Below are 27,544 nucleotides of genomic sequence, written 5' to 3' on the forward strand. Positions count from 1 at the left end.
GTCAATTAGTAAAGTTGCACAAGTGCTACATAGATTATGTGTAGGGTATATAATTACCTGCACTTGTGGCTACTTTATTTACTCTTCTTTTGCTTTCTTAAATAACACACAGGGCATTTGTAAAGCTCTATAATGGTACTGTATAGTCATCAGTGGTGGAAAAAGTACCCAATTGTCATACTTGAGTAAAATGTATAGATACCTTTAAAAGAAATTTTCTAAATATACTTAAGTATCAAGAGTAAACATAATTGCTAAAATATACTTAATAATCAAAAGTGAAAGTATAAATCATGCAATGCAGGCAGAACCATTTTCTTGTTTTTAAAATGTATGGACAGCCAGGGGCACACTCCCAACACTCAGATATAATTTACAAAAGATGTGTTTGTGATTAGTGACTCCCCCAGATCAGAGGCAGAATGGATGACCATCTGTTGTCTTAATAAGTGTGTGAATTGAACAATTTTCCTGTCCTGCTAAGCATTCAAAATGTAAAGAGTACTTCTGGGTGTCAGGTAAAATGTATGGAGTAAAAATTACATTATTTTCTTTTGGAATGTCATGGGGTAAAAGTACGTTTTCAAAAATATGAATAGTAAAGTAAAGTACAGATACCCCAAAATACTACTTAAGTAGTACTTTAATTGATTGATACTGATATTGATTTAACTGATTCATACTCTGTAGTTTTAATAAGATACAAAGGAATGTCATTGTCTTTAGTATATTGAATTCCACTAGATGGCGTTATGTCACTGACTATAGAGAGAAATAGTAATGGCGTCTATAGGTAGGCAATAATTCCGCCATGGTTCATTGGATAAAGCCTATGAGGAAAATTAATGCAGTTTTGGATAAACGCCGAAATGAGGTATGTGATAGACACAGGCTTCGGGGACCTTATACGTTTTGTTCTATGCGATAATATTCATCAACTAACGTACATTTTGGGGAATTTTGATGAATTTATGTCGTAAAAAGAAAGATCTCCTAAACCTGTGTTAACCTCATACCTTATTTTAGGCGTTTATTTCCCCATTAATTTTTTACAATAGAGGTGGCTGAACAAACCAGAGGTAAGTTATTTCTGGATTTTAGGACTACAAATTGGCGAGCTCTATTCATAGTCCTTATGGCCATAGCAGCTCACCTATAGCATACAGGCCATTTTGAAAGATCAGTCTAAAACAATGTGAACAACTTACTGTCTTAATTCACATGTGGCTGGGTCAGTATGTATTCTAAGCATCAACTGCTTGTGCACCTGACATTGTATTGACTCATTGAGGAACTTTGCAAAAACAGGGAGGACCCATCAAGACATTCTTTAATCTTTACAAACCCATTATTTCTATGAAATGTTCAGATGAACAGATTACACACATGCAATTGAGCAACCTATACATTTGGTTTCATCTCACTTATTTCCAAGACAATTTTTTTACAGGGAAAATGCAAACTTGTGGCATGTTAACAATTATTCAATAGGATAGTTACTTCTTTTTTGTTTCACAATCAAAATTAATATATATATATATGAAGTGAAGTTAAAACAAATATATCTTTGCTTACATTTTTTATGAATAACACCTGAATAGGCCATTCCCTGGCTTATTGGAATCCTTCTGTTATAACAACAGATAAGAGAGACAAAATTGCACTTGGATCGTCTCTTCTTCCTACAACCATGACCTCACTCTGGGGAAATGGTGGAGACTGTGCGTACACCGACTCTCAATAAAGCTGGACAATGAAGCATTGGCTCATAACATGCCACAGTGTAGGACATGTTTAAAGGGCTTAGTACATAATAAAGTAGCAAGTCTTCAAATCAATGTCAGTAGATCAGGGGGCCACTGGGACCTTTCATAACATGTGTATGTGGAAGTTCAATTGCAGTGTAAAGGTTACACTTCCACATAGAACTGGTCCCCTCTGATGAGTTCATGTATGCCACAGATTTCAAGACCACATTTCTGACAGGATTTCAGGGAACAAACACTTATTTAAAATAGTTGTTTATTGAATAAATGCAGCTTTGATAAATCTGAGGCTGCAGGAGTTCGAACTTGAATATTTTCTATAAAGTACAATAAATTGTACAATAAATTGCACTGTTAATTTGCCACCGGTAAATAATGTAAATAACACCAATGTAAATATGTCACAGATGTTATACAGTGTTAATAATGTTGATAATTTAATTCAGGAGCTTCAGGAGCACAAACACACTATCTCAGTAATTAATTACAGTTTCTCTGTCTGCGTTTCATAAACGCTGTCCCTCTCTGGTGAACGTCCTTTACTCGAACACAGACACTACTCCAGCATTTCCACCCACTTTGTTTGTCAGTCTTTGATCCACATTATTCCAGTTAAAGTTACACCCATGTGCCGCAGGTTGAAACTTTCATCGTTGCTCAGGGGAACCTTATACCCGTGGCGCCTTGTGCTCTAATCCTTCCCTTTAGCGGCAGAACTCTCCTATGGTGCAGGACAAAAGACTACTCACGACAACATGTTATGATCTGGGTGATGAAACCGTTTCTTTCTCCAAACATGTTACACAGATATGTCCATTTAATCCAAGATGTAATGTCACAGCAGCAGATACAGCATTCGCATTATTTGTATTGTGACATGAAACTGATACAGCAGCCTGAGAAGTACTTCATACACTATGAATATTATAATTGAAAAATAGTAATCCAAAACAACCTGTGATTACTACTTTACAAAAAAGTGTGCGTGCGTGTGCACGTGCTTTGAGATAAAACACACAGACATGAGGCGTACAAAGCCGGACTAATATGTTAGCCCGCTAACTTTCCTAAATATTCTGAAATAACTTTACATGTTTTAGAAAGATACGCTTGAAATGGGCAACGTCTTTCCTGTAGTTTTTGTCTTGTCAACGTAGTGGTGCGCACACAACGATTCTTCAGTTGATCGTGACGATTCTTGATAACGCGCTGTCTCGCGGAAACAATGATGTGATGATACGATTATATTGTTAACCTTGCTAGAACGAGCTGTGGCTCAAAGCAGCCTCATAAAGGTTTTCAGTCAGACATTCACGCTTGCCATACAGAGTTGAAATATCCAGCAAACATTTGGAACATTTTGTAGTACAAGGTACTAGGGTGTAACTAGCCCCTCCTGTAATTCAGATTAAGACCACAAGATGTCACCAAATGATTTCTCCCAAACTTTTCATGGCTGCCACAGCTCTTACTCAACAAAAAATGTCCTGTGTCATCACAACTTTTGGAGATATTTCAACAAAACGATTTTGTGGTAAATTGATCAAATTCTTTGACATTTTGAAAAAGTTATATATATTCAAATGAAGTTAGATTTATAATAATATATTTTTTAATTATACAAATAGGAAAGCCTTAAGATAAATAATCCACTTGTTTAGAGAGATAAATTGAGATATTTTTTGTAAAGTAGTAATATATTGGATGAGTGTGTTGGAGGCAACTTGCCCCCAATCTACCCCTTTATGGTTATTAATGAGGAAAATGGCGCCAGAAGAATTGGCAGAAGTTTTAGGGGCGCTTAACCAATTGTGCTATTCTGTGGGGGGGGGGGGTTGCATTATTTGTAACTTTCTTTGTACATAATGTTTCTGCCACCGTATCTTACGGCAAAAAAAGAGCGTCTGGATATCAGGACAGCCATCACTCACCTCGGATTAGACAGAGATTTTTTCTTCAACAAGCAGGAAGCACAGGATATACTGCGAACACCCGACAAGGCCAACATTCCTGTTGACAAGAGAAAGAGACGCAGGTACAGAGGACACAGAGTTGGGTGCATCGTAAGGATCCGCAGAAGGTGAGTAGGAAAGCTGACGTTACTGTCAATGTTACTCGCCAATGGACAATAAATTAGACAAGGTACGATCACGAATATCCTACCAATGGGACATTAAAAACTGTAGCATCTTATGTTTCACATAATTGTGGCTGAATGATGACATGGATATTCAGCTATAAGGATATATGCTGCACCGGCTAGATAGAACTGCACACTCCGGTAAGACGTGGGGGGCGGGGGAACTAAGACCGCACTCAGTCAGCTGTATAAGGAAATAAGCAAACAGGAAACCGCTCACCCAGAGGCGATGCTCCTAGTGGCCGGAGACTTTAATGCAGGGAAACTTAAATCAGCTTTACCTAATTTCTATCAACATGTCAAATGCGCAACCAGAGGGAAAACAATTCTAGATCACCTGTACTTCACACACAGAGATGTGTACAAAGCTCTCCCTCGCCCTCCATTTGGTAAATCTGACCACAATTCTATCCTCGCTATTCCTGCTTACAAGCAATAACTAAAGCAGGAAGCAGCAGGTCTATAAAAAAGTGGTCATATAAAGCAGATGCTGAACTACAGGACTGTTTTGCTATCACGGACTGGAACATGTTCCGGGATTCTTCCGATGGCATTGAGGAGTACACCACATCAGTCACTGACTTTATCAATAAGTGTATTGAGGACGTCATCTCCACAGTGACTGTACGTACATACTCCAACCAGAAGCCATGGATTACAGGCAACATTCTCAATGAGCTAAAGGGTAGAGCTGCCGCTATCAAGGTGCGGGACTCTAACCCGGAAGCTGATAAGAAATTCTGCTATGCCCTCCGATGAACCATCAAACAGGCAAAGCGCCAATACAGGGCTAAGATTGAATCTTACTACACCGGCCCGACACTCGCCTTATATGGCAGGGCTTGCAAACTATTACAAACTACAAAGGGAAGCACAGCCGCGAGCTGCTCGGTGACACGAGCCTACCAGATGAGCTAAATCACTTCTTTGCTCGCTTCGAGTTAAGCAACACTGAGGCATGCATGAGAGCATCAGCTCTTGTGGATGACTGTGTGATCACGCTCTCCGTAGCCAATGTGAGTAAGACTTTTAAAAGCAGTCAACATTCACAAGTCCGTGGGGCCAGATGGATTACCAGGACGTGTGCTCCGGGCAGGTGTCTTCACCGACATTTTCAACATGTCCCTGATTGAGTCTGTAATACCAACATGTTTCAAGACCACCACCGTCTCTGTGCCCAAGAACACTAAGGCAACCTGCCTAAATGACTACAGACCTGTAGCACTCACGTCCGTAGCCATGAAGTGCTTTGAAAGGCTGGCAATGGCTCACATCAACACCATTATCCCAGAAATCCCAGACCCACTCAAACAGATCCACAGATGATGCAATCTCTAGTGCACTCCACACTGCCCTTTCCCACCTGGACAAAAGGAACACCTATGTGAGAATGCTATTCATTGACTACAGCTCAGCGTTCAACACCATATTACCTTCAAAGCTCATCACTAAGCTAAGGATCCTGGGACTAAACACCTCCCTCTGCAACTGGATCCTGGACTTCCTGACGAGCCGCCCCCAGGTGGTGAGGGTAGGTAGCAACACATCTGCCACGCTGATCCTCAACACTGGAGCCCTTCAGGGGTGCGTGCTCAGTCCCCTCCTGTACTCCCTGTACACCCACGACTGCATGGCCAGGCATGACTCCCACACCACCATTAAGTTTGCAGACGACACAACAGTGGTAGGCCTGATCACTGACCATGACGAGACAGCCTATAGGGAGGAGGTCAGAGACCTGGCCGGGTGGTGACAGAATAACAACCTATCCCTCAACGTAACCAAGACTAAGGCGATGATTGTGGAGTACAGGAAACCGAGGTCCGAGCACGCCCCCATTCTCATCGATGGGGCTATAGTGGAGCAGGTTGAGAACTTCAAGTTCCTTGGTGTCCACATCACTAACAAACTAGAATGGTCCAAACACACAAAGACAGTCGTAAAGCCGACAAAGCATGACAAGGTCTATTCCCCCTTGGGAAACTAAAAAGATTTGGCATGGGTCCTCAGATTCTCAAAAGGTCCTACAGCTGCAACATTGAGAGCATTGAGAGCACTGGTTGCATCACTGCCTGGTATGGAAACTGCTCGGCCGCTGACCGCACTGCACTACAGTGGGTAGTGCGTATGGCCCAGTACATCACTGGGGCCATCCAGGGCCTCTCCACCAGGTGGTGTCAGAGGAAGGCCCTAAAAATTGTCAAAGACCACAGCCACACCAGTCATAGACTGTTCTCTCTACTACCGCCTGGCAAGCATTACCGGAGCTCCAAGTCTAGGACCAAAAGGCTTCTCAACAGCTTTTACCCCCAAGCCATAAGACTGCTGAACAGGCAATCAAATGGCTACCCGGACTATCTGCATTGTGTCCCGCCACCCACCACCCGCCAATCCCTCTTTGACACTACTGCTATTTTATTTATCATATGTGCATAGTCACTTTAACCATACCTACATACTACCTCAATTAGCCTGACTAACTGGTGCCTGTATATAGCCTCACCACTGTATGTAGCCTTGCTACTGCTATTATTCACTGTCTTTTTAACTATTGTTTTTTTTCTTTACTTACTTTCTTTACTTCTTTTCTTCTTTACTTCTTTACTTTCTTACTTACTTACTCTATTGTTCACCTAATACCTAATTTTTACTTAAAAATGTCACTGTTGATTAGGACATGTAAGTAAGCATTTCACTGAAAGATCTACCTGTTGTATTCGGCGCACGTGACAAATAAACTTTGATTTGATTTGATTTAATGTTTTTCTACCTGTCATTTAGACAATGCATATCCCAGTTAACGCTAGTTTATGCTAACTTGCTAGCCTGCAACTTCACTAGCAGTAAATGCTAGCCAGCTAGCTATTTCGCATAATCTGCTAGGAGTGCTAGCTAGCAACCTTACTACCAGATCTTCTTGAGGTAAAATACATTAAAAATATAATGTAACTTAATTGCAGTTGTTAATGTTTCCACTAGTGACTGATAGCTTTACAGTTAATGATACTTTATAGCCTTTTAGCTATTCTAAACAGCATTGTATGTCATATACAGTTGAAGTCGGAGGTTTACATACACATAAATTGGAGTCATTAAAACTCATTTTTCAACCACTCCACAAATTTCTGGTTAACAAACTATAGTTTCGGCAAGTCGGTTAGGACATCTACTTTGCACATGACAAGTCATTTTTCCAACAATTGTTTACAGACACATTATTTCATTTATAATTCAATGTATCACAATTCCAGTGGGTCAGAAGTTTACATACACTAAGTTGACTGTGCCTTTAAACAGCTTGGAAAATTACAGAAAATTATGTCAGGGATTTAGAAGCTTCTGATACGCTAATTGACATAATTTGAGACAATTGGAGGTGTACCTGTGGATGTATTTCAAGGCCAACCTTCAAACTCAGTGCCTCTTTGCTTGACATCTTGGGGAAATCCAAAGAAATCAGCCAAGACCTCAGAAAAAAATTGTAGACCTCCACAAATCTGGTTCATCATTGGGAGCAATTTCCAAATGCCTGAAGGTACCACGTTAATCTGTACAAACAATAGTACGCAAGTATAAACACCATGGGACCATGCAGCCATCATACCACTCAGGAAGGAGACACGTTCTGTCTCCTAGAGATGAACGTACTTTGGTGCGAAAAGTGCAAATCAATCCCAGAACAACAGCAAAGGACCTTGTGAAGATGCTGGAGGAAACAGGTACAAATGTATCTATATCCACAGTAAAACAAGTCCTATATTGACATAACCTGAAAGGCCGCTCAGCAAGGAAGAAGCTACTGCTCCAAAACCGCCATAAAAAAGCCAGACTACGGTTTGCAACTGCACATGGGGACAAAAATCATACTTTTTGGAGAAATGTCCTCTGGTCTGATGAAACAAAATTAGAACTGTTTGGCCTTAATGACCATCTTATGTTTGGAGGAAAAAGGAGGATGCTTGCAAGCAGAAGAACACCATTCCAACTGTGAAGCACTGGGGTGGCAGCATCATGTTGTGGGGGTGCTTTGCTGCAGGAGGGACAGGTGCACTTCACAAAATAGATGGCATCATGCAGAAGGAAAATTATGTGGATATATTGAAGCAACATCTCAAGACATCAGTCAGGAAGTTATAGCTTGGTCACAAATGGGTCTTCCAAATGGACAATGACCCCAAGCATACTTCCAAAGTTGTGGCGAAATGGCTTATGGACAACAAAGTCAAGGTATTGGAGTGGCCATCACAAAGCCCTGACCTCAGCGTGTGCAAGAAAGGAGGCCTACAAATCTAACTCAGTTACATCAGCTCTGTCAAGAGGAATGGGCCAAAATTCACCCAACTTATTGTGGAAAGCTTGTGGAAGGCTACCTGAAATGTTTGACCCAGTTGAACAATTTAAAGGCAATGCTACCAAATACTAATTGAGTGCATGTAAACTTCTGACCCACTGGGAATGTGATGAAACAAATAAAAGCTGAAATAATCATTCTCTCTACTATTATTCTGACATTTCACATTCTTAAAATAGTGATGATCCTAACTGACCTAAGACAGGGAATTTTTACGAGGATTAAATGTCAGGAATTGTGAAAAACTGAGTTTAAATGTACTTGGCTAAGGTGTATGTAAACTTCCAACTTCAACTGTAGCTAAATAGCTAGCTGCGTTTTTAAGAGAGAGCTTTTCAATTGATATCTCTCCCCCTCTTTTCAGTCACAGAAGGGGACTGAATTAGGTGTGAGCCGTGCAGGAGGTGGGCTCATGAGTTGTACTCCAATTGTACTCCAACAACTGTATATACTAATGTTCAAAAGATCGGGGTCACTTAGAAATGTCCTTGTTTTTGAAAGAAAAACACTTTTTTTACCATTAAAATAACATCAAATTGACCATAAATACAGTGTAGACATTGTTAATGTTGTAAATGACTATTTTAGCTGGAAACAGATGATTTGTAATGGAATATCTACATAGGTGTACAGAGGCCCATTATCAGCAACCATCACTCCTGTGTTTCAATGGCATGTTGTGTTAGCTAATCCAAGTTTATAATTTTAAAAGGCTAATTGATCATTAGAAAACCCTTTTGCAATTATGCTAGCACAGCTGAAAACCTTTGTACTGATTAAAGAATAAATAAAACTGGCCTTTTTTAGACTAGTTGATTATCTGGAGCATCAACATTTGTGGGTTTGATTACAGGCTCAAAATGGCCAGAAACAAATAACTTTCTTCTGAAACTCGTCAGTCTATTCTTGTTCTGAGAAATGAAGGCTATTCCATGCAAGAAATTTCTAAGAAACTGAGGATCTCGTACAACGCTGTGTACTACTGCCTTCACAGAACAGTGCAAACTGGTTCTAACCAGAATAGGACGAGGAGTGGGAGGCCCCGGTGCACAACTGAGCAAGAGGACAAGTACATTAGAGTGTCTAGTTAGAGAAACAGATGCCTCACAAGTCCTCAAATGGCAGCTTCATTAAATAGTACCAGCAAAACACCAGTCTCAACGTCAACAATGAAGAGACGACTCCAGGATGCTGGCCTTATAGGCAGACTTCCTCTGTCCATTGTCTGTGTTCTTTTTGCCATCTTAATCTTTTCTTTTTATTGACTAGTCTGCGATATGGCTTTTTCTTTGCAACTCTGTGTCATAGATTTTTTATACAGGCAAATATATTGATAAAATTCACCTTGTCTTAAAGAGATTTACACGGTTATCAAAACATCACGCCAGGGTAAGCCTACGCAAAACACAGCCCTAATTTTAAATGTTTCTAAAATCCCCCATTGGAAAAATAAATTGTGGAAAAACAATTGGAACCATTTCCTTGTTTGACCACTAGGTTTTATGAGTATTATGAATGACTCATACTGTGGTACTCTATATCTCCAATCAGGAACAAGCTAGAATCATGTGACTCAATGTACAGTCGTAGCCAAAAGTTTTGAGAATGTCACAAATATTAATTTCCACAAAGTTTGCTGCTTCAATGTCTTTAGATACTTTTGTCAGATGTTACTATGGAATACTGAAGTATAATTACAAGCATTTCATAAGTGTCAAAGGCTTTTGACAATTACACGAAGTTGATGCAAAGAGTCAATATTTGCAGTGTTGACCCTTCTTTTTCAAGACCTCTGCAATCCGCCCTGGCATGCTGTCAATTATCTTCTGGGCCACATCCTGACTGTTGGCAGCCCATTCTTTTATAATCAATGCTTGGAGTTTGTCTGAATTTGTGTTTTTTTTCTTGTTTCTTGAGGATTGACCACAAGTTCTCAATGCGATTAAGGTCTGGGAGGTATCCTGGCCATGGACCCAAAATATCCAAAATGTTTTTTTCCCTGAGCCACTTAGTTATCACTTTTGCCTTATGGCAAGGCGCTCCATCATGCTGGAAAAGGTATTGTTTGTCACCAAACTGTTCCTGGATGGTTGGGAGAAGTTGCTCTTGGAGGATGTGTTGGTACCATTCTTTATTCATGGCTGTGCTCTTAGGCAACCCCACACATGAATGGACTCAGGATGCTTTACTGTTGGAATGGTAGCGCTCACCTTGTCTCCCCCGGATAAGCTTTTTTCCGGATGCCCCAAACAATCAGAAAGGGGATTCATCAGAGAAAATGACTTTACCCCAGTCCTCAGCAGTCCAATCCCTGTACCTTTTGCAGAATATCAGTCTGTCCCTGTTGTTTTCCTGGAGAGAAGTGGCTTCTTTGCTGCCCTTCTTGACACCAGGCCATCCTCCAAAAGTCTTCGCCTCACTGTGCGTGCAGATACACTCACACCTGCCTGCTGCCATTCTTGAGCAAGCTCTGTACTGGTGGTGCCCTGATCCCACAGCTGAATCAACTTTAGGAGACGGTCCTGACGCTTGCTGGACTTTCTTGGGCACCCTGAAGCCTTCTTCACAACCGCTCTCCCTGAAGTTCTTGATGATCCGATAAATGGTTGATTTAGGCGCAATCTTACTGGCAGCAATATCCTTGCTTGTAAAGCCTTTTTGTGTAAAGCCTTTTTGTGCAAAGCAATGATGACAGCATGTGTTTCCTTGCAGGTAACCATAGCTGACAGAGGAAGAACAATGATTCCAAGCACCACCCTCCTTTTGAAGCTTCCACTCTGTTATTCAAACTCAATCAGCATGACAGAGTGATCTCCAGCCTTGTCCTCGTCAACACTCGCACCTGTGTTAACGAGAGAATTACTGACATGATGTCAGCTGGTCATTTTGTGGCAGTGCTGAAATGCAGTGCTTGTAAAGCCTTTTTGTGTAAAGCCTTTTTGTGCAAAGCAATGATGACAGCATGTGTTTCCTTGCAGGTAACCATAGCTGACAGAGGAAGAACAATGATTCCAAGCACCACCCTCCTTTTGAAGCTTCCACTCTGTTATTCAAACTCAATCAGCATGACAGAGTGATCTCCAGCCTTGTCCTCGTCAACACTCGCACCTGTGTTAACGAGAGAATTACTGACATGATGTCAGCTGGTCATTTTGTGGCAGTGCTGAAATGCAGTGAATTTTTTTGGGGGGGGGTTCAGTTATTTGCATAGCTAAGAGGGACTTGGCAATTAATTGCAATTAATCTGATCACTCTTCATAACATTCTGGAGTATATGCAAATTGCCATCATACAAACTGAGGCAGCAGACTTTGTGAAAATTCATGTTCATCAAACCTTTTGGCCACGACTGTACACATGCTCAGTTTAGTCCTCAACCCTCATGCGAAGAAGCAAGACCTTGTGATAGACTGCAGATTTTATTGACAAAATCTGATTTTGAGATGAGAAAGTTATTTTTTTGATCAATTTTGTTTTTGTGACGGCATCACCTGCTTTGCAGTTAGATTCACCAAACTTATATCAGGTTTATAACCAGTCTGTGTAGATACAGTGTATTTGATGTAAGTTAGCAATGCTAAAGTTGTAATATGTAGCTAAAATTGAAGCTAGCTAATGGCTACAAGGGTCCGGGTTAGTTGTAACAAGCCTAAGGAAGTCTGGATACAATACTGGGAATGGACATTATTGGCCCACCAAGCCTGTACCCCAGAACTATCATAACACTGTCACAACTGTGACTCTGATTGAGCGAACATGTCCAACATTCACTCACTTACACACACACACATACTTGTATTGCTATCCTTGTGGGTGTAACGGATGTGAAACGGCTAGCTTAGTTAGCGGTGTGCGCTAAATAGCGTTTCAATCGGTGACGTCACTTGCACTGAGACCTTGGAGTAGTAGTTCCCCTTGCTCTGCAAGGGCCGCGGCTTTTGTGGAGCTATGGGTAACGATGCTTTGTGGGTGACTGTTGTTGATGTGTGCAGAGGATACCTGGGTCGCGCCCGGGTATGGGCGAGGGGACGGTCTAAAGTTATACTGTTACGTGGGGACCAAAGAATTGATTCCCATCCCAAATCCTATTTTCCCTAATCCCTAACCCTAAATATAACCCTAACCCTAAACTTAACCTAATCATAACCTTAGCCTTAACCCTAAACCCAACCTTAACCCCAATCCCTAACCCTAAAACTATACCTAAACTCTAAACTATAATTTACCCTAACTCCTAACCCTAACCGTAATCCTTAACCCTAACCTTAATTGTAACCCTAATTGCAACCGTAACCCTAAACATAAATAATACTAAGGTAAACCATAGACATTGCAGCCCAAAGCTTAGTGAAACCAAAGTAAAAGGCAGAAACTGACATGAGGAATGGCAGTTACTGCTTTTTTCCTTGGTTTCACTGTAACTTTTTGCAGTCACTGCAAACATGACCTCCCATTTTCTCCATAATGGAGGCAGGATATTTGTCCACATGATAAAGCATGTATCAAAAATCTAAAATATCATTAACTAATTGTTCACTAAATGTGCAGTTACTGCTCTTTTGCTTGGTAGGGCAGTGTAGAGCATGCTCTCCTGAATGCTATTCCTCCTCTTCCCATATCCCTCTTCTACTACTGCTGCCGTCGAAAGTAGACCAAGTGAGCACCAGGGCGTTACTTTTTTAAGATGATCAGTTAGTCAGTGTGTTTTTGTGTGTGTGTGTGTGTGTGTGTGTGTGTGTGTGTGCGTGTGCGTGTGCGTGTGCGTGCGTGTGTGTGTGTGTGTGTGTGTGTGTGTGTGTGTGTGTGCTCAGGACGGCTATTCATGTGACTTGACTCTGTAGAACAAAGCATTATACAATTTGCACCACTTCCAATAGCAAGGGAAAGGAAGAGGTTGGACAATAGGTACTGAGCATGGATGATCCAATACAAAATAGGCTTTTATTCAGTTCTTCAAATGTAATGTGTGATATGATATTTTCTAGCTCTGAGTCTCTACTTTTATCCAATGTAAAAAACACAATTTCAAATTTTGCTACATAAGTCCGAATCGAGCTGGTCAGTCACAATTTTTGTTTGAGGCTTTACTGCTTTACTGTGTCGGTCAAACTTCTCTCTTTGACGAGAGCCTAAGCACTCTCCCAGTGTTTCCCCAGATCAAGTATGCAGACATTTGCGCATCTCCAGTCAGAACAGAACTTGCACAAACTTTTTTCCCCTGGCACATTTTTCGGCTGGCACCTGCTTTGCCTTCATTGTTGTTTTCCATACTAATAATAACTTTGGACATGTGTGCCTTTGTCACGGGCGTCGTAAGAAGTGGACCAATGTGCAGCGTGGTGAGTGTGCATATTCCTTTTATTTGAATGAATGTCACCAACAAAACAACAAAACAAAGAAACGACCGTGAAGCTTAACTGGGCGATAATGCCACTAACATACTTAGGTAGCCCATTTTCCCACTGAAAGGAGGGAAAAAGGGCTACCTAAGTACGATTCCCAATCAGAGACAACAATAGACAGCTGTCCCTGACCCCACATCACACCTTGACCTAACCAAATAGAGAAATAAAATGGCTCTCTAAGGTCAGGGCGTGACAGCCTTCTTAACAAAGTAAATACCTTATTATGTTATTATTATAGTTTCTGTATATTGTGTCGTTTCTACTGTATGTATGTATGGAACATAATGTATTTACTGTTTTATTCACATTTTGAAGTACAGGTGACAAATCATGCATTCTCTTTCTTGTATAGATTGTAATTGACACATATGATGCGTGTAAAATACTTTTTGGAATGTTGTATTGATTATGATGAGCTAATGCTAAGCTAAATGCCAGCTATGTGTGGTGCCTGTTTATTGACATCATACAATGCATTCTGGTTGTCACGTAAATGTCTGTCAGACCAAAGATATCATAACAAAACGATGTGAAGGGATGGTTCACTTGACTATCGTTACTCAGGATTGCCAGCTCAGACCCCCCTTCCCAGGGATTACATTTTTTTAAACTCATATACTATTCCTGTGTTTGCCCCCCATTTATTGATAAATCCCCCATCATAGTAATATTTCCTGCATCATATCCCCCCACAATACCTTCCCCCATTTCTACCCCCATGGACTTGAAATCACCCACAAATGAAACTAACCCCCCACAAACCCCCCTAAAATGGTTTTGTCTAAATCTGGCAACCCTGTTTAGCGTCCAAGCTATGGTTAGGCTAGGCAGTAGGCTTGTATTTGGGGTAATGATCTGTGGGGTGATAACATTTTCTTTGCTTTGTGATTTGTCAAAAACTGTAAACGACTTGTCAAGTCATATGCTCCGGTTCTTGTATACACTGTAACAAATATATAGAAGATTTGTAAAATGCTGAAAGTAGCCAAACTAAGTTCATATTTTTCGGGCAAAGGGCGCAGCCGTCTTTGAATTTGACTTTGTTTATATGCCTTTTTAATTAATGGTATTCTGGGATTAGGGAATTTCGCTTGTCAAACATAAACAAAGACGGCTGACATAATAAAGAATTTAGCTGTTGTTACCTTAACTGACACGCATCTCTTTTCTAAACAATGTTACATTTCTCCCTTGTGCTCACCAAGATGTGATACATTGTAAACAACTCTAAACGTTAGGTCGCTAACTTACGTTTTGTGTTTTGTCAGCGCAACCTGTTATTTAAAATGGTTTATGGAATGAGTTTGGCTATGGATATGTTCCGTGTGATGCTTGAATGATGAAGTTTGCTATAGAAGGTGAAATTGAGGAATAAAATTGTGAAGACCTTTATTTCCCATCAGAAGCTTTTCAGACAACGATGCTGTTCAGACTTGTTTGTTGCATCATACGTTCTGTTGCTACTGTTCCAATCACATATGTGACCGACCGGCTTGTTGAGAAACAATGGGAAAGTAATTCTGCCTTGAAAGTTGATAAACTTGTAACCTCACTTTTGAGAAAATGTCCCTTGAATGTTTTGGTAAACCTACTGGAGAGCTGTTCTTTGTCTACACCCATTCAGCATCGTTCACAACCTCTTAAGCCTTAGTCCCACCTATCTCTTTAAGGATTCACATGTGAGGCTATGTACTAAACAACTAAAGATTTCAAGACTAAAGGCTGGTTTATACTACGGGTCACAACGTAAATTCAATCTGGAGTCCCAGAGTGCACTCTGGGCGTTCGTAAAGTCAGAGCATTGTCAGATTGTCTGTTCGTAAATTCAGAGTGTTTCCCTCATGGAGCATTCAGAACGCACACTGGACAATCTGGCCGAGGAGTATGGTTGATTCAAGAATTCTAACCTATCAACAGCAGTCAAGCACCCAAGCTAACTGGCTAACATTGGCTAGCTTGCTAGCTATTTCCAGACACAAATGAGAGAACAGCTCACTCTGACCGTTTTACTCACCCTAGCAGATCTGGTTAGGCTGTTTTTATGTTATCCTGAGCGTTGGTGACTCTGACTGTGCTGCTGGAACAATTGAATTCTGCATTTTTTTGCCAACATTTACTGACACCGGCCATATTCAACGTGTTTTGAGCATTCTTAAATTGGTCAGTTATTCTGTGCTCTGGCACACTCAGATGAAATCGGAGTAGATAGCCAGAGCGAATTTACCAGCTACGTCTATCAACAGTTGTCGCAGTGACATCTTGAACATTCTATTGAAATAGTTACTTGCATAGTGGAGTCTCTTGTTTAGACATGTAGTTAGCTAGCTAAACAAACTCATAACATTACTACCCTGCATGAATCTGCAGGTAACTAACCAACCAGGTTCAATGTTAGCTAGCTTGCTATTAATATTACTACACAGATCATATACGTAACGTTAGCTATCGAGCCAGCCTTGAAATGAACGTGACTTCCTGACAAAATTAGAAACGTGCAATATCTGAAAATGTAGCTAGCTGGACTATCTTACCCGTATACATGGATGGATGCTTCTCCCCCTTTGTCACAGATGCCATGGTTGCCCATAGTTTGAAGATGTAATCTGGAGACTGGTGTTTTATACAACAACAGCCTTCTGTGTGTTCTCTTTCCGACTCGCTCTGCATATTTGCAATCAAACACCAGAAAATGTCTCCATCTCCTTAGCTATCATACTCTAATTCCACTGATTTCAGAACTCTGGCCTCCAGAAAGTGGAGACCAACACTTTTGCAGTTCTACTATGTGATATCTTTCAAAGAAGCCGCATTAGAAAGCTCATGTTATTGGCAGAAGCGTGCTACATGGCAGACCGATCGGAACTCGTCTCTCAGCATGTCCGGCCCACCATTGTCTCAGCCAATTATGGCTAGCGGGAAGGTTCCTGTCTTTTCCGTGGCTAAACCAACTAGGCCCGTAGTTTAACCATTTTATTTGTATTTACAAATGGCATGCAAGTTTGTTATTAAGTCACATGAAATTCACGCGTTTCAGAAGGCATTTCTGCCAAAAAATGCATTTTGATTAAAAAAAAGTTTACGTTCAAATGGCTCTCCTGTGAAGTAGTTACATGTGACATACAGTATGCCTAGTTTTCTGAAAGGAGTGACAAATGTGGTTTCTACTGACAATTAAGATGTACAAACTATGGCATAAGGGAATGATGAGCGGATAAGAGGCAATCCGTAATTTTGATTAAGACATTAATGTGCGAGCTAAGACAGACGTAGTCAATATAACTATTTGTTCAGCACTTTTGAAATGTACAGCGCTAGAATTCAGAACATGGGCCATTCTTACAGTATTCTCCATGTACACCAAGTCCGAACCATAGGATAAATTAAGGGGGCATAAAAGCAGAAAATGAAAGCTCTTACAGAATTTGATGATGACATGTCTATAAAACAGGCTACAGGCTACATGTGCACCACAAAGTCAGAATAGTAGGCTAAGTTATGAGAGGGAAAGGGACTTAATTATTAGAGTGAGGTACATGGACTACTAACAGCTTACTACACAACATACACTTAGCATTACTTTCTTAGCTACAGAATACATAACTCCCTGGCCTATTACATAATTTATGCAGCAGCATACAATACATTTTTTAACTCAACTTTGTGCTGTGCTCACTTGAACAGGAAAGTAGCCTGGTGGTCCCTCTTGTGGGCAAATTTTGTCATGAAACTTTATCATCAAAGTCTAGCATTCTCTAGATTTATGGTGCTTTCAAGGCAACTGGGAACTCTGAAAAAACAACATTGAATCATGACGTCAGTGATCTTCAGGTCGGGGCTCTAGAAAGAGGCCCTAATTCCCGACTTGGAATTCTGAGTTAGATAATCTTTCAAAACATATTGTCCTTGCTAATTTTTTTCTGAGTTCCCAGTTGTCTTGAACTCACTGACATCGGAGATTACCCAGTTCCGAGTTTCCAATTGTTTTGAACGTGTCTGAAGTTATGCTGGATTGACAGCATGGCCAATGTATTCAACCTTTTCTGGCCCATGGAATGTTTATCCTTTTAAGCTTGGAAAAGAGACCCTTAAGCCCTTGGACCACACACCCTCTCCACCGAATAGCAGGCAGGGGAAGCAAAATAGTGATTGCTTTTCAACGCTTGCAGTTAGCCACTAATTCCTTCCAAACCATCCATTATTGAAATTGCAATTTCCAACTTGTCGTGTAATGTTTATGTCCAATGGCCGATATGCACAGATACTGTACGTTTTTATCTATCATTTATCTTCATATGACAAGGATTGAAAAGGATTTGCCAGTAGATTGTGAACTTGATTTATGATGACTGCTTGTGTAGATTGCTAGCTAAGATTTTGAAAGTATGATGTTGATATGATCAGTCCAATCAAAGCTGTAGATATAAATTGATTTAATGTCATTTTATCTGTGGTCAATGACCTTGATCTTTCTTGGATGGGCACTTCTAATGTAAAGCACCCAAGGGGGTTTGAACTTTCGAGCTTTCCCTCTAGATGTTGCAGTAATATAGTGTCCCCATGAGTAACAGAACACCGAGCCAATCACAGCACAACTAGAGAAGGTTACCAACCCCTATGCTCTGTATTTTCCGCTGGGTGCCCCTTCACCTCAGATAGACTTACTCAACAAAGAAAAAAAGAGACCATGTTTGTATGCAGCTTTATTAACTCAATACAATCTTTTTTACATTGTTTGCAAACTGGTATGTGAGACACGTATTAATGCAAAAGTACCATGCAAAACAGGCAACGAAAAATAACAAATATATACAGTACCAGTCGAAAGTTTGGTCATACCTACTCATTCCAGGGTTTTTCTTAATTTTTAAACTCTTTTCTACATTGTAGAATAATAGTGAAGACATCAAAACTATGAAATAACACATACGGAATAATGAAGTAACAAAAAAGTGTTAAACAAATAAAAAAATATTTTATATTTGAGATTCTTCAAAGTATCATCAGATTCTTCAAAGTACCCTTGCCTTGATGACAGCTTTGCACACTCTTGTCATTCTCTCAACCAGCTTAACCTGGAATGCTTTTACAACTGTCTTGAAGGAGTTCCCTTATATGCTGAGCACTTGTGGAGGCCAGGTCATCTGATGCAGCACTCCATCACTCTCCTTCTTGGTCAAATAGCCCTTACACATCCTGGAGGTGTGTTTTGATTCATTGTCCTGTTGAAAAACAAATGGTAGTCCCACTAAGCGCAAACCAGATGGGATGGCTTATCACTGCAGAATGCTTGGTACCATGCTGGTTAAGTGTGCCTTGAATTCTAAATAAATAACTGACAGTGTTACCAGCAAAGCACCCCCACACTATCACACCTCCTCCTCCAAGCTTCACGGTGGGAACCACACGTGCGGAGATCATCCGTTTACCTACTCTGAGACTCACAAAGACACAGCGGTTGGAACCCAAAATCTCAAATTTGTACTCATCAGACCAAAGGACAGATTTCCACCGGTCTAATGTCCATTGCTTGTGTTTCTTGGCGCAAGAAAGTATATTCTTCTTATTGGTGTCCTTTAGTAAGGGTTTCTTTGCAGCAATTTGACCATGAAGGTCTGATTAAGCATTCTCTGAACAGTTGATGTTGAGATGTGTGTGTTACTTGAACTCTGTGAGCCATTTATTTGGGCTGCAATTTCTGAGGCTGGTAACTCTAAGGAACTTATCCTCTGCAGTAGAGGTAACTCTGGGTCTTAGTTTCCTTTTTTAAATGTTTATATAACCAGGCAAGTTAGTTAGGAAAAAAATCTTATTTACATTGATGGCCTACCCTGGCCAAACACTGACACATCTAACACTGAGATGCAGTGCCTTAGACCACTGTGCCACCGGGAGCACCCGGCGGTCCACATAAAAGCCAGTTTCATCATAGCGCTTGATGGTTTTTGCGACAACACTTGAAGACAATGTCTTAAAGTAATTATGGATTGTCGTTTCTCTTTGCTTATTTGACCTGTTCTTGCCATAATATGGACGTGGTCTTTTACCAAATAGGGCTATTCTCTGTGTACCACCCCTACCTTGTCATAACACAATTGATTGGCTCAAACGCATTAAGAAGAAAGAAATTCCACAAATTAACATTTAACAAGGCACACCTGATAATTGAAATGCAATCCAGGTGACTACCCCATGAAGCTGGTTGAGAGAATGCCAAGAGTGTGCAAAGTTGTCATCAAGGCAAAGGGTGGCTACTTTGAAGAATCTCAAATATAAGATACATTTTGATTTGTTTAACACTTTTTTGGTTACTACATGATTCCATGTGTTATTTCATAGTGTTGAAGTCTTCACTATTTTTTCAACAATGTAGAAAACAGTAAAGATAATGAATCCCTGGAATGAGTAGTTGTATCCAAAATTTTGACTGGTACTGTATGTACAGTATTTTTAGATTAAATCTACTTCTACTTTAGGCCTTTTGTTAAGTTTTACGATTGTGTTTTTGTTTTCGTGCATTCTACGCTTTGAAGATCATTCAAAAATGAACAAATGTTGAAACGTTCCCATCTTATTAGAGTGAATATTCGTAAAACTTTAACCTGCACCCCTCTCCCCATTCTGTTCCATCATCCTTTTTAGATCTGCTGGAAATGGATGATGTGTACAAATCTTTGACTGGTACTGTATATATATATTTTTGGCTAAACAGCTGGGGCTTAAAACAGCTGCCCTGAATGATGGGTCGCCACTGGGCCTGTGTATGTCACATGGTAATCGTAGCCTCTTTTCCCAGAGCCTTCATAGCGATAAAGGGCCAGTGCAGTTAAAAACGGCCTGGTCTTCCGGGGCTACAGTCCAGAATTGTTTTGGTTCAGCCTTGAACCTTTTGATGGTCGAATTTTGAAATTGCAGGCTGTATATGATATGATAATATGATAAGATATATAACTTCCCATCACAGCGTATCACTTACATCCTAGGCGGTATGCTATACAGAAAAACTGACCACTACTTTGTGACTGTCGTGGTTTCAACTGTTCAAAAGATATGGTACATTTTACCGAGTTATGATGTTTCTTTCTATCGCGAATTTGCGGGAAACATTTGATAAGTAAACCATGTCCAGGGCCATTTTAAAACTAGGCTACTAGCGAACAAACAAACGTGTTCAGCCATGTTACCTTAATAGCTAACAATCTGGTAACTGGACAAGCACAAATGTGGTTTAAGATGGCACATGGAGAAAGAAATTGTGAACCCAAATGTTTTATCCTAGTGGGGGAAGTGGGAAGAAAAAAAAATAGACTTAATTTGGGTAGGCTGTAGTCCTGGATAGATTTAGGTTATGTCATGTTGTCTTCAGGAGATATTCTGTTTAATTTATGTCTTTCACATTAGCTGATGTAAGTCAGTGGAACAGTTCCTATTCCTTATGATGGGCTATCTCATTAGGCTATAGGAAAATCAGTGTGCTTGTCAGCAAGAACAGTACTGTTATTCCTCATACTTTTATTATTCCTCTTCAACCCAATTTTGCTGGCGTAACTACTTATTTGAAATCTAATATGACTACTTACGAGAGGCTATGCATTTTTGTCGGCATTCACTAGGTAGGCTATGTATGTCAAGGACATGTTGATTGTAAGTATAAAAAAAGAGAATAGGCTATATTGAAATGCATATTAACTCAATTATTTTCTCATTTTAGTAGTGGGCACAAGCTGCTAGGCAGAAATGGCAAGGGAACTCTCAATAGCTCATAAACAGAAAAGATCTTGCCTATGTATTGTAAGATGACAAGTATCTGCAACTAGTCAGACTCAACCACCTTTATATTTTTCTTGAAGGTAGGGTGACTTGGAGAAACGAATAGTCATAGCATGAACATTTTCAAACCCCCTGCACTTGAGAAGAATACCCCCCCCTGCATGATTTTCATCAAGCCTTGTTTTAAAGGGATAGTTCGCCCACATGAATCAATGTATCTTTTAATTTTACAAAATTCTTAGTAGATCTAATCTCTCATATTTCTTCATAAAGTGCACCAGATTGATGTACTTAGCTGTTGAAATTGAAATTGTATTTTTTTTATGGGAGAGGATTCCCCTCGCCTGGGGTTAAGGTTAAGGTTACGGTTAGGAGTTAGGTTAAAGGGGTTAAGTAACCTATTTTATGTGACATATACTAATTTGAGTGTCCGAGATTTACTTTAAACTACTATATTAAGTCTAGTCTATAGGGTATGGTTCCCCAAAAGCATCTTAAGGCTAAATGAATCGTTAAAACCTTCATAGGAGCATCACTGTGCTGTTCCCCAAAACCTTTGAATTTAACGTTGGTCTTGAAAACGCTCCTAAAGCATGCCTCATACCACTTGTAGAACAGCCAAGTGCGTTGTTAGACACTTTATACCCTCCCGCGTTACTTTATACACAGAAACAAATGGTTTATCCATCTCAATGTGACTGCTGATGACTTCAGAACAAAGTTGACTACAAATATACAAAGTTGCCGATGTCTTTGCAATTAAAACAAACAAGCGACTTGTAAAAATAAAAACCGAGATGGCTGCATTAAAAATATAAACAGCAGGCCTAGGCTATTGGCCAATTTCAATCATATTGGCCAATTTCAATCTCATGTTCAATCAATGGAGTTCTATTTTGCTTCTTGTAGGCTACTGTCTGTAATTTGTCTCAATATACTTAATGATGTGTAGCCTAACGTGCTCAATGATGTGCCAAATCGGTGATTTAGTGCATTCATTGGGTAAGCGTTATAATAAGCCGCCTGAATATTTCCAGCCATATGTGGTAATATCTCTCTAGGAGCTGATCCATCGTCAGTGTTGTGAAATAATTGTGATGTTATTAAGGTAAGATTTGAGTAGAGGCTGATCCGAGAGCAGCGTGCTTTTCTTTCGATCCTATCAGCATTGGTACATGGTCTAACAACGCACATAGCGAACGTTTGGGAAACACTTAAAAAGTTGTCTCGTAAATAACGATGCAACTAGTACAATCATCGTGATGTTTAAGTTACATCGCAACTAGGAAAGGAGGCCCTGGTCTGGTGATAAACAGAGTACCCGAATAAACTCCTATTATGAGCGTTCATAGAGTGCCGTACGAATCTTCCCTGAAAACTCTCAATTCCTTCCTAAAATCCTTGACAATTTCGCAGACTCCTGTAGGTGGGGCAATATCACCGTCGAACAACTAGTCAATCAAGTGGCTCAATGAGCGAAACAAAGATCTCTAGATTCAGAGGGAACATGGCAGCATATCTTTTTGGCGTGAGGACTGTAAATTATTTGCTGGCAGTTACTATTGCCATGTAAAATGGTTAAGTCTGAGTTTTTCATTGTTTATTGCAGATTATTAAAAACTGATTTGAAGTAGGCTGGTACCTATATCATATTAATTACTCTTTATAAAGAAATCGAAATAACTGAAAGGACAACTTTGTTGTGTGACACTTTCAGATGTAGGGTCTAGGCATATACTTCTAGTGATGGGAATTTTAGAACGGTGTAAATGGGGAATGGTCATGCTGTTTTTTTTGGCCTCAATTTCCAGGGGATATTTTAGATGTTAATAGCCCTGAAGTGGTCTCGGTTTCTTATTTAATTTATCTTGCCGTTTTAAAATGTGAATTGCCCGCAGTCTGCGCCGCGAGGCTCTAACCGCGCAGCAACTCTCATCATTTCCAGCAGAATGGAAATGCAAATTGTGTGCGCGGCCAATGCCCTTGACAGAACTCACCATTGCATACAATTAACAAGACAACTCTCACTCAAGTTGGTGAGGAAAATGTGAACTCGCGGTATCACTGTAAAATGCGATATAATAATAATAATACATTTTACACTTAAATCGTCTCAATAAATTGCTCAGATTTTAGATTAAATAAAATTCGCAGTGCACATTTTACGCTCATAAAGCCCATGTTTTCACGTTGTAAAATAAAATTGTCAAATATTTTGGTGTCTTGAAATAAACTCCCCTTATAGATGCCTCCATTTTCAGTAGTAAACAGCTACGGGAAATTGTTTGTAGGCTATTCGAAAGAAAGACTATTAGGCCTGTAATCGAATCCATCTTCTTTTGCATACAATTGCCCGGGACCATTGGTTCAAACTCTTCTCATTCTGTTGGCGTGAAAAAAATAATATTCGATTAATTTCATTACTGAGGAGAACAGATGCCCCCAATCGACAGAATGTCTCTATTTTAACCAACGAGGGGCGCTGTCTATCAACTCCTTTTGCGTCTCCACATGTGACTTCAGATACACTGAGTGTACAAAACATTAGGAACATGACAATGACTGACCAGGTGAATCCAGGTGAAAGCTACGATCATTTATTGAGGTCACTTGTTAAATCCACTTCACTCGGTGTATATGAAGCAGAGGAAACTGATTAAATACGTTTTTTTAAGCCATCAGACAATTGAGACATTGATTGTGTGTGCCATGCAGAGGGCCAATGAGCAAGACAAAATATTGAAGTGCCTTTAAAAGGGGTATGGTAGTAGGATTTGATTTGATTTGATTTGATTCAGAGGTGTCAGGCAACTGATTTGAGTGTGTCAAGAACTGCAACGCTGCTGGGTTTTTCACGCTCAACAGTTTCCCGTGTGTATCAACAATAGTCCAGCACCCATAGGACATCCAGCAAACTTGAGAAAACTGTGCGAAGCATTGGAGTCAACATGGGCAAGCATCCATGTGGAACCTTGTAGAGTCCATGCCCCGACGAATTGAGGCTGTTCTGAGGGCAAAATTGGGTGCAACTCAATATTAGGAAGATGTTCCTAATTTGTTGTACACTCAGTCTATGTTCCTCTAATTTCTCTGTAAAATGCTGCATAGCCAATACTTGTTGTTTTTATGCTAAACTAAGTATTTAAAACATTTGGGGAAACGGCTCAGAATGTGGTTTTCAAATGTCTGAAATGTATGCCTAGATGTAGACCCAATGCGTTTTTCGTTATGCCATTCAGTGTATTTTTAATGAGTCCATTTTTCCTTGTCTTTCATAATATTGTACTTATGTTTTTATTATGATATCTGCCTATGTTACTCATTTGTGTCATATCAGATTGACTTTTAAACAGATGGTCTATAGGCTACATGAAGTCTACACAATCTAAGGCAAATAATTATGTTACAAGTGACATTTCTATAAGGAGTTTGATTCGTATGACCTATTTAGCCAATACAGCAATAAAGAACAGGCCGATGTGTGAACTCCTTGCAACTATGAAACGAATTTTCTGTTTCACATTCAGAAACCAGTTGATAAAGACACACATTTGTAGTAAAATAAATGCGTATAATGCATAGACTATATTAATCTTTCGAATCAAATTCATACCTGGGTTGTTTACTATATTTGACACTAGGCTTTTTGATCACCAAATAGTGAATAGTGCATGGCTTTTGTAAATGTGCATTTGGCCTTCATTCATTTTTTTTATAATAAAAACGCTGAAAGTTCACAAAAGTGGCTTATCCGTGAATCAATCAAGTTAAAACATGATGGCTAATCAGTGAATGTGATTATAATAGTTTTCCTAACGTCCATAGTCTTCAGGACAGCTGGGCAGCGGGCGTCTGATTGACTTTGCCTTGACATCTGGGAGGCCCTCTGGCCTGTGGCATGCGCATCGGCTGATGTCGCCATTTACATGCAAATTTACGGAGATCATGAGGGCCTGGCCCCGTATATTCGTACAAAAAAAGAAGACGTCACCATCAACTGTGGAGACTCGTTCCTTCGAGACGGGAGGTCTTAGTCACAAGGCACAAAAGAGCCACGCGCCAATGATCTGAAGACAGTCAGCCTTATCACCATGTTATCTTTTGGTAATCTAATAATATATTTTTTTTAAATGGGAATTTCAATATGATCAAACATATAGGCCATGATGAATATGCTTGGGAGCAAACAACTGATGCACTTCCAGGAATCTTGTTTTCCCTTACGTTCAATGTGGTAGTCCCAGATATGCTACAATTAACTTTTTTCGATGCAGAAATAGTTGTGGCCTATGTGGCAAGTTGATTAAGACCAATTGATTGATATAAATAATAGATCAATAATAGATATAAGATTCTTCATCCGTAAACGTGTAGTGTTATCAAATGGGAGATCAACAAACAACATACTTTTATTTGGAACGTGTGATTGTAATATTCTCCTAATGATGGCGAGCGCATTTTCCACGCTGTATGCCCACCATGCAGATGATCCCGGAGAATGAGCCGAGACGGATTCAGGCTCCTCGCCTGTGTGTGGAGCAGCTGACTGCCTCTCGCCACGTCCAGATGGCTTCTGAACACAGATTTGCATTCATTTTCCTCTAATATCTTCTGAAATAGCGGGGCAGCTGCATTTGTTGTCAAATACGGTTTAAAGCCTCCTTTCAGGACAGCATCGTTACCTACGTGACGGGTGTGGAGATCCATTTTCCCTCTCAAGTCAACAGTATCAGATCTAAGAGGATTTGTCTCAACGTCTCCTAATTTGATAATCAGATTTAAATCGAATTGGTGCGTGTAATTAGGGGTTAAGTTCTAATAAACGACTGAAGCCATGTTAAAAAAAACAGTATGACTGGGCCAAAGTTCTGTAAAGAAAGATAGGTTGCCAATCTCAATTGAACAGACAAATTTGCTCCGTTCTGCTCCCCAGCCTGTTTTATATTTGTGTTCATAGAAGAATGACAGTACAAAATTACAAATGAACTGGTAAATGGGCATTTACTTGCTTGTCTGATCAAAATATGTACTGTCCATACATTTGAAATCATTTAATTTTAACGCATGTATAAGGATATATATCTTATTATGCGGAGTGGCAATAAGGCAATAGATCTTGAAAGAGGTGAAAGCAACAGCTTATTATTCACTTATCTTTGGCAGCAGCTATTAACCCTCAACACCAGATAGATTGCTGAGGATACATCTCTTCCTCTCTCCTCCCCCCATTCCCTCCCCCTCCTTCACATATTCACCCTCAATAAGGTGAAGGGTTTTCTGAAGCTATGGCTCGGACATTGGCTCTCCTCCAATTCATCAAAACATTACACTACTTATGACGCCTACTGTCACGAGATGAAAATAAGACAGGATACCTTATTGTCCCCGATAATGTTTAATACAAGGCGATCCGGATATTGTTCACATTAGAGGTCAGGGAATATACATGGAATGAAATTGCACTCATTATGTTTTCCTGATTCATAATATAATTTGGAACATACCCTAAATGAGTGGTGGTAATTTCCCAAACTCATTATCCACTTTCATTATTCTTATCATTTTGTTTGATAAAAACTTGTAATATCTGCGTCGCTGTAGATTAATTAAAACACAGTCAGTTTACCTACTCGGCCTTATTCGAGATTCTTAGTCGATGTCGTTTTCGATTAAATATAGGCTACATTTGAGATTAAACAAAGATATGACACGAATTTCAATATTTTAATCTAAAACATGATATATGTAGGCCTAACATATGGGCCTATTAAATATTTTCGTTAGCTTAGCACACATTAGTGAATTCTCTGCCGGCCATGTCAATCGTATGTGTCATAATACTCCCAATTAAATAACCTAATTAAAACATGAAAATGCTTAATTACAAATCTTCTGAAAAATATAATGTACCATAATTTAAGCAAGCGTTCACAATAGACAAATGACCATTACAGGAATAGCTTTTTAATATAGTGAATGGATGTTGTGTGACGGTCACACCTCGTTGGATTCATATCATTGAAAAAAAATCAACTCACCACATTGCAAGAGGAAAGTAGAGCGAGTGTTCTCAGGTTGCTTCTAGGCTATACTCGTATAGTACAGCGCCAAAGCA

At 39.9% G+C, this 27,544-nt stretch overlaps 1 long non-coding RNA gene across 1 annotated transcript; it reads right to left on the minus strand.

Moving 5' to 3' along the window:
* Positions 1-1,453: 1,453 nt before the first annotated feature.
* Positions 1,454-27,500, minus strand: LOC135510027 (uncharacterized). The gene is made up of 3 exons (XR_010451049.1): positions 27,468-27,500; positions 3,698-3,776; positions 1,454-2,487 (listed from the first exon to the last, which is right to left on the minus strand). It is a non-coding gene; the product is annotated as an uncharacterized LOC135510027 (long non-coding RNA).
* Positions 27,501-27,544: the final 44 nt, after the last annotated feature.

Source organism: Oncorhynchus masou, chromosome 23 (genome assembly GCF_036934945.1).
Source record: "Oncorhynchus masou masou isolate Uvic2021 chromosome 23, UVic_Omas_1.1, whole genome shotgun sequence".
In the NCBI taxonomy this organism is placed as follows: domain Eukaryota; kingdom Metazoa; phylum Chordata; class Actinopteri; order Salmoniformes; family Salmonidae; genus Oncorhynchus; species Oncorhynchus masou.